The sequence below is a fragment of the Procambarus clarkii genome, chromosome 65 (genome assembly GCF_040958095.1).
Source record: "Procambarus clarkii isolate CNS0578487 chromosome 65, FALCON_Pclarkii_2.0, whole genome shotgun sequence".
Classification (NCBI taxonomy): domain Eukaryota; kingdom Metazoa; phylum Arthropoda; class Malacostraca; order Decapoda; family Cambaridae; genus Procambarus; species Procambarus clarkii.
The window spans coordinates 24,070,169-24,081,251 of record NC_091214.1 but is presented as its reverse complement, the minus strand read 5'-3'; the positions used below and the strand labels follow the sequence as shown (position 1 = coordinate 24,081,251).

The 11,083-nt window shown below is 41.0% G+C and overlaps 1 protein-coding gene across 12 annotated transcripts in view; it reads left to right on the top strand.

The window, feature by feature from the left end:
- The first annotated feature begins 10,565 nt into the window (after positions 1 to 10,565).
- The window catches only part of LOC123771040 (serine-rich adhesin for platelets), a 116,818-nt gene continuing 116,300 nt past the window's right edge, over positions 10,566 to 11,083 (top strand). For all 12 annotated transcript variants that reach the window (XR_011223782.1, XM_045763303.2, XM_045763311.2 and 9 more), the window contains exon 1: positions 10,566 to 10,811. The gene's annotated coding sequence lies outside the window, so the exon portion shown is untranslated. The remainder of the gene's footprint in view (positions 10,812 to 11,083) is intronic.

Genomic DNA, 11,083 nt, shown 5'->3' with positions numbered 1-11,083 from the left:
CTATCTTTATAGGTTAGGTTAGGTTAGGTAGCCGAAAAAGTTAGGTTAGGTTAGGTTAGGTAGGTTAGGTTGCCGAAAAACAATTAATTCATGAAAACTTGGCTTATTAGGCAAATCGGGCCTTGCATAGTAGGCTGAGAAGTGCGTTCTGGCTACTAGGTACGACATATATATATATATATATATATATATATATATATATATATATATATATATATATATATATATATATATATATTTTATATATATAATATACAAAGAGAGAGAGAGAGTATACTGTATATATGTATGTGTATGTTTTCACGTAAAAAAAATCAGATATGGGGGCCCGACGGATGAGTGGACAGCACTCGGTGTTCGTAGTCCTAAGGGTCCGGGTTCGATCCCGGCGTAGGCAGAAACAAATGGACATAGTTTTTTTCACCCTGATGTCCCTGTTCACCTAGCAGTAAATAGGTACCTGGGAGTTAGGCAGCTGCTATGGGCTGTTTCCTGTGTGTGTGCGTGAACATTAGGATTAAAGACTTGCCAGAAACGCTATGCCTGCTAGTGGCTGTACAAGAATGTAAATTCAACTTAATTTCTTTCTATATTCTCTGTTAACCCCCAATGTACCTTCTTGTATATAAAGAAATAAATAAAGAAAACGATGTGGCCGCTGTTGGCCTTTACAGAAAATGAAGTATATACTATGACGGCTAACTTAAAATTTCTCAACGAACACACCATTAAAAGCTAAACATTTTATTTATTTATTTATTTATTTATTTATTTATTTATTTTATTTATTTATTTATATACAAGAAGGTACATTGGGTTAGAGCGAATACATAGCATAGTATTTACAATCTTGTAAAGCCACTAGTACGCGCAGCGTTTCGGGCAGGTCCTTAATCTAACAGATAATTTTAAGTAGGTAAATTCTAGCAGAATTTCGCTTATTGAAGACAATAGCACAAGATACAGTATTGTACATAACATTTTATATAATATAAAACAACCATATGGTTAAATGATTGTGCATGTATCTGATGGCGAAACAAATGCATCTCTGCAGTTGATCACCGGACGTAAACAGTGTGACCTCCTTCCAGGTCACTGTACTGAAGGTAAGTACTGACCAGCCTAGATGACCAGGTGTAGTCCTTCCACGGGTAACAGGGGTGACCCCGTCTGGGTCACCAGATGTTACAAGGAAATTGAAATAAGTTTATTGAGGTAAAATACACACAAAGGGATGAGGTAACTCAAGCTATTCTCACCCCGTTCAGTACATCGTGTTAATACATACATAGACACACATCACAAGCAATAAACATATTACCGAACATTCTGGGAGATAAACGTATACATTTCCTATGTTACAAGGCCATTGGTTCATTACTGTACACCAACATCAACAGATACCATTGTTACATGGACCACTCTTGGCATAAATTCACAGTCATGGATTTGTCATGTTACATACTAAGCCACAGACCCCTTTGTGGGGTCACTAATAGGGAATCATGCATCTGGTCGTTGGGTCTGTAGAAGTATGGTTCTCTTTGTGCTAGGCTGTGGTTAGGGTCCTCAAGATGGTGTCATTGACTTCTCCATGTCTTGCAGTCTTACCCTGTGATTTACGACATGTCAGGCCGTATTGGTCTGCCAACGCACTTCTGCAGATGCACTTGTGTTCAGTGAGGACACAGGCAAAGGTGGCAAGGCAAAGGGCTACTCCTGTATGAAGAACGTTGTGATATCGGGAAGTTCCCAAGACTAAGTTGAATACAGCAAATAGAAAATCCCCAGCATGGGGTGCTGTTACCACTAGGAGGCGGGCCTTTTCTCAACAGAAAAGATGCATTAAGGGGATGCATTTTCAAGCATTACTAGAGCATTTTTTTCCATTATGGAATTATCTCATTGAGCCTGACAGTGGTCTTTCGGGGCTGGTGGTCAGGATAAGGGGTGTGCAATGGTTTCCCACTGACTCCTTCAATGAACTTCGGATCGTGAGCTTCTACAGAGTCTGTCATACGCTCTGGGATGATCTTCTCTACGAATTCACTGTCAGTGATGCACGAGTTGTTGTTGTTATAGATTCAGCTACTGGGAGCAAGTTCCAAGTAGCACGGGTTATGGTAAGCCCGTAGTGGACTTACCTGGAACAGGAGCGGGCCAAGTAGCACGGGCTATGGTGAGTCCGTAGTGGACTACTTATCTGCCACAGGAGCGGGGCAAGTAGCACAGGCTATGGTGAGTCCGTAGTGGACTTATACCTGGCACAGGAGCGGTGCAAGTAGCACGGGCTATGGTGAGCCCGTAGTGGACTTACCTGGCACAGGAGCGGTGCTAGCTGTGTCTATGTATGGAGTTGCACAAGAATAATAAAATGCTGATAGTGCTACCTCCGTTACATTGCGCGGGGCATTGTGTACGTTCATCAAGCAACATTTTACGATGATGAACGTTCATCATTTTACACGTTCATCATATGGTTGTGAAATTATTTTTTTGATGAACAATGGGAATCTAAATACAGAAAAGTATATGCTTTTCAGCGGCTGATCTACAAATCTCACTTAAGAACTTACAGTCTATCAAAATATAATGACCTCTCAGCTATTGTAAACTTCATTAACCCGGATCACAGATAATTAAGGAATATATATACACCGAGAAGTGTACTTGCTTCTCGGTGTATATTTACACTTCAGAATGCGCTTCAGTCCTGGGCGGACTATGATCAGGACTAAAGTATACTTATTAGTGGACAAGTAACTTATGATAACCTTAATAACCCTTCTTTTGATAGGCTGAGCACCAGGCCAAACAGGTCAGAGTATCATCTGTGGTAAAGATAACATGATGTTAAAGATAACATGAGTATACTCTATACTCTAATCTCAATTAGTATTAAGTTTTAGTCTTTAGTGTTTTTCCTGCCCGAAACGCTTTGCGTAATAGTGGCTTTAGGCATTGTATATACTAGTTCTATCTATAAATCTATCAATATTTGTATCATACCTTGTATGTATGTACTTTACCTGAATAAACATTTAAATTTGAATTTTTGAATTTTGAATATAAGTAAACATTACGTCATGACTTGCTCAAACAAGCATCCTCAAAGTGCATTAGGGTATATCTGTAAAATTAGAGGCTTTTCGAAGGCACTTTGGTTGACTTTAGAGCATTATAAACATACTGTACTTCATTATATGGTATTTTATTGGTAAATTAAGAGCCTGTCTGTGCAAAGAGACTTCTCATTTATGTTTACCGAATGTTGACACAGTGGTTTAACATGCTGGATAATGTGTCTCCTGTATGTTAATGTTGTACCTGGTAGCAGATTCACACTAGTAAATAGGGATTATTTTGCCTTTTATTATATTTTTTGCCTAAAATTGTCTGCACTTAATGAAATTAATAGTTATTAATTTGGCGTAGTTTTTACTAAATTAGAAATACTGACTAATGCTTGTAAGGTTTAAGCCAACGAATTAAGCCTTCCCCACGATGCCACCCACAACAGTGGCCTAAATCATGTGTGCATATTTACTGCAAAGTGAACAGGCACATTATATATTTATGAAAGAGTTCCTGTAAAGCCTAGCACACATAGCGTTTCGGGCAGGTCCTTAGCTATAATTTTCCCCGGAATACGACCCGCCAACTCGTTTAACAACCAGAGGCCAGATTCACGAAGCAGCTACGCAAGTACTTACGAACGTGTACACCTTTCAGCAATCTTTGAAGCCTTTGGTTACATTTATTATACAGTTTACAACCATGAAAAAATTCCCAATCAACTGTTGTTACTGTTATAAACAGCCTCCTTGTGCTTCGGAGCTCATTAACTGTTAAATAATTGTAAACAAAGCCGCCAAAGATTGAGACAAGATGTAAAGATTCGTAAGTGCGTGCGTAACTGCTACGTGAATCTTGTCCCAGGTACCCATTCACTGCTGGGTGAACAGAGGCTACAGTTTAGGAATGGCGCCCAAGTCAATCTTCCCCGACCAGGATACGAGAGCCGATTGCGATAACCATTGCTATTTATATAATCTAATTCTGGTAACAAACGCGTTTTGTGTGAGGAAATGACCACAAGAGGAGGTAGGAGAAGGATATGACTGGGTACAAAAGTAGGAAAGGGAGCACTATTTACGCCACATCAGAGCGTGTCTTCTGGAGTGGCTGGTAAGGGGAAGCCGCCCCGGAAGCCTACGTAATACACTCATATAAATAATTACTTCTGACTACAAATGACAAAAATAAAATGGAAATGAAACATCGCTGGGAAAAAATGAGTGAGTGACGTACTGCAAGTTGTACTCACCTAGTTGTGTTTGCGGGGGTTGAGCTCTGGCTCTTTGGTCCCGCCTCTCAACCGTCAATCAACAGGTGTACAGATTCCTGAGCCTATCGGGCTATCTATTGTGTGTGTGTGTGTGTGTGTGTGTGTGTGTGTGTGTGTGTGTGTGTGTGTGTGTGTGTGTGTGTGTGTGTGTGTGTGTGTGTGTGTGTGTGTGTACACGCGCACACACACACACACCCACACTGTGAGTGCCTGTGCAAAACTTGCTTATCTCATGAATATGTTCCTTAACGTTAACTAGTCATGTAATTATATCACAATTCTTGCCACATCATTAATTTCAGGCATATTAAAACTAACTATAGTTAACAACAAATGTAAATTGCTTAGCCTATTGGGGTCCAGTTCCTGTCACCTCGCTGCCACCGCCAACAGGATGGGTATCATGGGGAACCATAATAAGGAAATGGGTCCTGTAGCGCAGTAGCTTACGTCGTCGGCTCACAACCGAGGGTTGGGCATGTTTCCTTACACCTGATGCCTCTGTTCTCCTATCAGTAAAATAGGTATCCGGGAGTTAGACCATTGGTTTGTTGCATTCTGGGGAAGGTCGATAAACCTATACGTACAAGCATTTGTGTCTATCTGTATGACTATCTGTTATTTTATCTCTAGCCTATGAATTTCCCGGCTATCGAATTTCAGTAACTTGTCCAGTCTAAAACTAGTGGTACATAGGAAGAGCTGTGACACAGAGACCCGGGTATACTGAGCTGTGACACAATGACCAGGGTATACTGATCTATGACACAGAGACCCAGGTATATTGATTGTTGACCAGACCACACACCAGAAGGTGAAGGGACGACGACGTTTCGGTCCGTCCTGGACCATCTCAAGTCGATTGTGTGAATCGTCGATTGAGAACAACCATACTTCAGCCACGTTATTGTGACTCATCGCCGGCATATGGTCTCCCAGGTATATTGAACAAGACGCTGTCAAACTGAACTATCGTAAACTGTACGGAAAGCCTACCCTGTGGCAAATTCAGCTCCCGTTCTCCAGAAAGTATAATTCAAAGCGTCAGTTAAAAAGTCGGAAATATTAAATAGCTGTCAGGAGCTGGAGTGAAGTCACAGCGGTAAGCTGTTTGCAGTTGACAATCAGACAGTTAACAGTCTTAAACTGCCGAGGGTTTCAGATGACCAGAAACAAGACCCAGAGAAGGTAATTCTGCAGGGAAATGCGTCAACCATTTAACTCCCCGGAAGTTTTCTACAACTATTTCCACAGGAGTTCAAAGTTTCCCCAGGAGGGCTTTGTCGAGCCGAGCAAATCAGGTCGTTCATTCAAGTTAACCACTCGGTAAAAAGTCCAACGACTTAACCCAAAACATTGGAACCCAAACAACTTGCCAAGCCTATTGCGGCCGATGCATTAAAAACGTGAATATTTATGAGCTGTTATTTGTCATAATAGATTGCATTTGTATCATTGGTTACGCTATCGTAAAAAAAATGCGATATATTAGTTGAGAGAAGAGGTTGGGGACAGGCTGTGCCTATTAGTGGCATTATAGAATTTACACCGTGTACCTACGAAAACTCTACTGTATCTTGTTTTAAAATGTAATTACTATAAATAAAAATTATTATTATTATCTTGGAGGGAGGTTACCTTGAGGTGCTTCCGGGGCGGTCGTCGACCAGGCCTCCTGGTTGCTGGACTGATCAACCAGGGAGGAGGAAATCTTGGAAGATATTTTCGACCTTGTGAAACGTTCTGGGAAAACTCCGTGGGTAGAAAAAATCCATCATAATGAAAAGGTAGTGATGATTATGGGTTCATTGTCCTTTTGAGTTGAATGTCCAGTGAATAGGGAGAGATGTGGGAGAGAGTGGGAGTGGCGGGAGGACATTGAGCCGGGCGTGGGAACCCGGCCGGGGCTGGTGATATGTAATGTGATTATCAAAAGTACCAGCTTAAGCCAGTACGGTAAACAGCACCTGGAAGGGAGTGTTCCACATATAAACACGATAACATCGGCAGCATATGGGACGCTGGCAGATATAAGAACGTCGTACAGAAACCTAAACCATGACGCCTTCAAGGCACGCTACGGGCTCACCATAGCCCGTGTTACTTGGATTTTTTTGTTCCAAGTAGCGAATCTTAAACAACATCTACGCAACATTTGTTAGACCAATACCGAGATATGCAGCACCGGCATGGAATCCGCACCTTGAGAAGCCTAAAACCAAAATTTGAAAAAGATTACAAAGGTTTACAACAAGATTGGTGCCTGTGCTAAGCTACGAAGATAAGATAATTGAACTAAATCATACAATCCTAGGAGACAGAAGGACCAGCGGGGATGTGATCACAACATACAAGATACTGAGGGGAGTAGATACGGTGGACAAGGATCAGATTAAGAGCACGCAGGACAAGGGGATACAGGAAGAAGCAGCTGGGAAAGTAAAGGAGCTGAAGGAATGAAAGGAGTACTCGTACGGAAGTTACCTCATTCCACAACTTTAATGCTAATTAAAAAAAATGAAAGTCTGAATAGTTAGATTTTGATTTTGAGATTTTGAAAGTTTGAAATTGAAACGCAATGGGTACACCAAAGTTAATGGGCGGGACATGAAGAGTTATAGACCTCACTTCCCCATAGACACTCTTAGGTATAGACCTCACAATAGAGGTACAGTACAGGTAGGTACCAAACTACGGACACAGTAGAGATACCAACACTACGGACACAGTAGAGGTACCAACATCAGACACACCAGAGGTACCAACACTACGGACACAGTAGAGATACCAACACTTCGGACACAACAGAGGTACCAACACTACTGACACACCAGAGGTACCAACACTACTGACACATCAGAGGTACCAACACTACGGACACAGTAGAGGTACCAACACTACTGACACACCAGAGGTACCAACACTACTGACACACCAGAGGTACCAACACTACTGACACACCAGGCACAGTGTTAAGGTCACATCACCTTGAACACAAACAGCTGAGGCTAACACTCACTCGTGTCAAAATTGGACAATAACCCACTCTCCCTTTGGACTATTAACTCTGATGAGATCAACCTTCAATACTCTATTTTCATTTGATGAGTCAAAACTCTCCATTATCAGCAAAGTTCATGATCCTAATGTCATCTTTCAAATTTTATATTTATTTTGTACGATGTTAGTACTGATCTATCTCATGGACATGGTTGTCAATTTATAAAATAATCCTCTTGTGATCCCAACTTGATGCTATATAATCTTTCGCAAATAGATACATCACACTGGTTGTTGTTGTTTAAGATTCGCTACCTGGAATCAAAAGTTCCAAGTAGCACGGTCTATGGTGAGCCCGTAGAGGACTTGATCACACTGGTATTACCCAAGGTAAAGTGAGAATCAGGAGAAAGGAGAAGCAGTGTGACTATTGACAGCCTATCCTCCTGTTTTGGTAGCACTTATAGTAACGATGAGGGCCAGAGTATATTATATACCGACGTACAGCGAAATTAGAAAGTCGAGATCGGAAATACTGAGTTGGACAAACCGGAAAACTAATGTTTACTTGTGTTTCTTTGACAAACTAACCTAACCTATATTAACCTCCCTGAGCCTAATACACGATATCTGAGGCTTAATATAGTACATATGTGTGCTATACTAGGCCTAAGAATATTTAAGTTTGTATTTTAGCTTCATTTATTTTAAAAGAATTCCTTACTAGTCAGTATACTACTGTCTAATAGCCAAGAAAGTACGCATTCTCACTACTGACGATCATCACAATAGATACTATTTAAACAGGAGGATGAGTTGCGGTCAGTGATATAAGTTTATGCATTGTTAGGCCTGGATAGTTATCTATTTATGGTGTTTTGGTTATGTTGATTTAGGGAACGTTTAATTGAAATTGAAATAAGTTTGAGGTAAAATACACACAAAGGGATGAGGTAGCTCAAGCTATTCTCACCCCGTTCAGTACATCGTGTTAATACATACATAGAAACACATCACAAGCAATAAACATATTACCAAACATTCTGAGAGATAAACATATACATTCCTCCTTTACACAAGTAGGGAACGTTTAGGTTACAATGCAACTCATCCTCGGGCTAGGCTCGTCCATGCGGCGGCCGACCTCAAAGACGCATTCGTCAATTGAACATGCTGTTCATTCAAAATAGGAATTTTCTCAAATATAAATTAATATTATATATTACCATATCGTATATATTTAGGCATTGGTTTGGTTAGGTGTTTAGGTTCTGTTCGATGACTTGTATTTGTATAACCCGTCCTCAGCGCAAGTCCATTCCAACCAGCGGTCGACCCCAAATAAATTCATCAATTTTAACATGTTGTTCATTCAAAATAGGAATTTTCTCAAATATAAATTCATATTGTTATATATTACCATACTGCGCATATTTAGGCATTGGTTAGGTTAGGTGTTTAGTTTCTGTTGGCGATTATTTGTATTTATAGTACGTGGGTGAAGCATTTATAGCGTTGTGGTTCGAATAAAATTCGTCAGTGAAGCACTTCTTCCGGAAGTGATCGAACGTCATCAGTTGTGAGTCGTGTGTCAACCGTTTTTCATTCATAAACAGCGGGTTTGGCGGGTGCATGGAATGGACTTTGGGTCTTTGTTTGGAAGACGGGCATGGAATGGATTTTGGTCTTTGATTATGAGAACAGGCTGACTGATTACGTTCGAACTTTTCTTGAACAGGGCTTTGCTCTCTTCTTGTGGTTGAATTAGCCCGTACTTTAAACAAAGGCCAAAGCCCATTCCATGCACTCGCCAAACCCCCCCTGTTTATGAATGAAAAACAGTTTACACACGATTCACAACTGATGACGTTCGAACACTTCCGAAACAAAGTCTTCACTAACGAATTTTGTTCGAACCGCAACGCTTTAAATGCTTCACCCACGTACTACAAATACAAATAATCGCCACCAAAACACCTAACCAGTGCCTAAATATGTACAATATGATAATATAAAATAATATTAATTTATATTTGAGAAAATTCTTGTTTTGAATGAACAGCATGTTAAAATTTATGAATGCGTCTTCGGGGTCGACCGCTGGATGGAATGGAGTCGAGGACGGGTTGTGAATGCACTTCTCTAAATGTTTCATGTACTTTAAATTGCAAATAATTACCAACAGAGCCAATTACATCTAATCTATCCTATTCCTATTCATACGCAACATTATAATATACATTAATATTAATTTATATTCAATCAGTTTTAGGTTGAATACCTTAAAATTAACGAAAACGTCTTTGGGTTCGGCCGCTCCTTGGCGGCCTTGATGGGCTGAGATATAAACACGACCCCACACTTTAGACGTGGAGATAAGACATGACAAGACACCCAGTCATAGATATACAGTACAGACATGAATGATATGACAGACATCCTGAAATGTAGATACAAACATGATAGACGCCCAGATATGTATAGAGAGAGACAAGACACGAAACACTTACCGCAGGTATATTAATTAAGCGCTCAAACTCTGGAATGAAGGAGATATAAGAGGAATAAGCCAGAGAAAACATTAGGATATAACCACGTGAAGCATGAAAATCCTTCCCTCCTTGGAGAACAGATGGCGCTCAGGTCACATATATTAGACGACACAAATGTGGCAGATACTTAAGACATAGTTGTGAAGGCGTATTCAAGGCCAGATTTTAGAAAAAACATACCTGGACAACACCCCCTTTTACCGAGCTGAGGTCCTGTTAGCAAGGTTTGCATTGTGACCTTGTGTTTATTAAACCGTCTTTGGCTAGTTCCTCATTCCATCTGTAAGGAAAGATAGGTTAAATCTAATTATTTATTAGGTGATTATTTTGTTTTTGTCTGGGAGCGCCGCGAGGGAGGAGAATATCTTTTTTGAAAGCTTCATTTTCGCCGACTTTGAACGCCTCTCGGGCCTAGTTCCTGACGGGGCTTCTGGCGCGTCCTACAAAATTATAATCCACAATTTCTCCCATTTCCCTATTACCCTTCCACCCTACGCTCTCCTGAATGACACAAGACACACCTAACTTTACATCCTCGAGTTTACACTCCACCAGTTTACCGGTAAACCGGCTAAAAAGGGAGATATTCTTGGGGAAGGAAAACTGGTAGGTGGACCGGGGGTGTTGGGGGGGATGTTGAGGGAGTAACGGTGCTGGGGAGCTGTCAGTGTGCTCTGGGCTGTGGTGGGGGGAGGAGCGCGTCACACACCCCTCCTGTGCTACCACCCACCGCTATTCACCTATTGAACAGTTGGTTGCTGTCTAAGAGTGGTTGTAAAAGCTGTGGTTGTAGTAGTGCTGGCCATGTGTCGGGGCGGGTAGTGGAGGGTTTTGGGCGACGTGCTGCAAAGGAAAAATTTAAGTGCAAAGGGATCCATCCCCCCCCCATCTTAACTCTTCAGTAACAGGTGGGTCAAAAGTGGCCCTCGCCGCGCCCTACTTATATACTTAACACCACTATCCTTCAGTTACTTGTATATACCTGTACCCCCTTTTGTTGAACTTGTGGGGAAAAAAGTGGAAGATACTTTTATTTCTTATTTTTTGTTCACTTGTATCTCTAACCCCCTATTTTTTCTGTTCGTATCTCTAACTCCTATTTTTTGTGTTCACCTGTTTTTTGCCGGGCTCTTCTCTTGAGTGTTAACTAACAAACGCGAATGTTCATATATGTTTCATG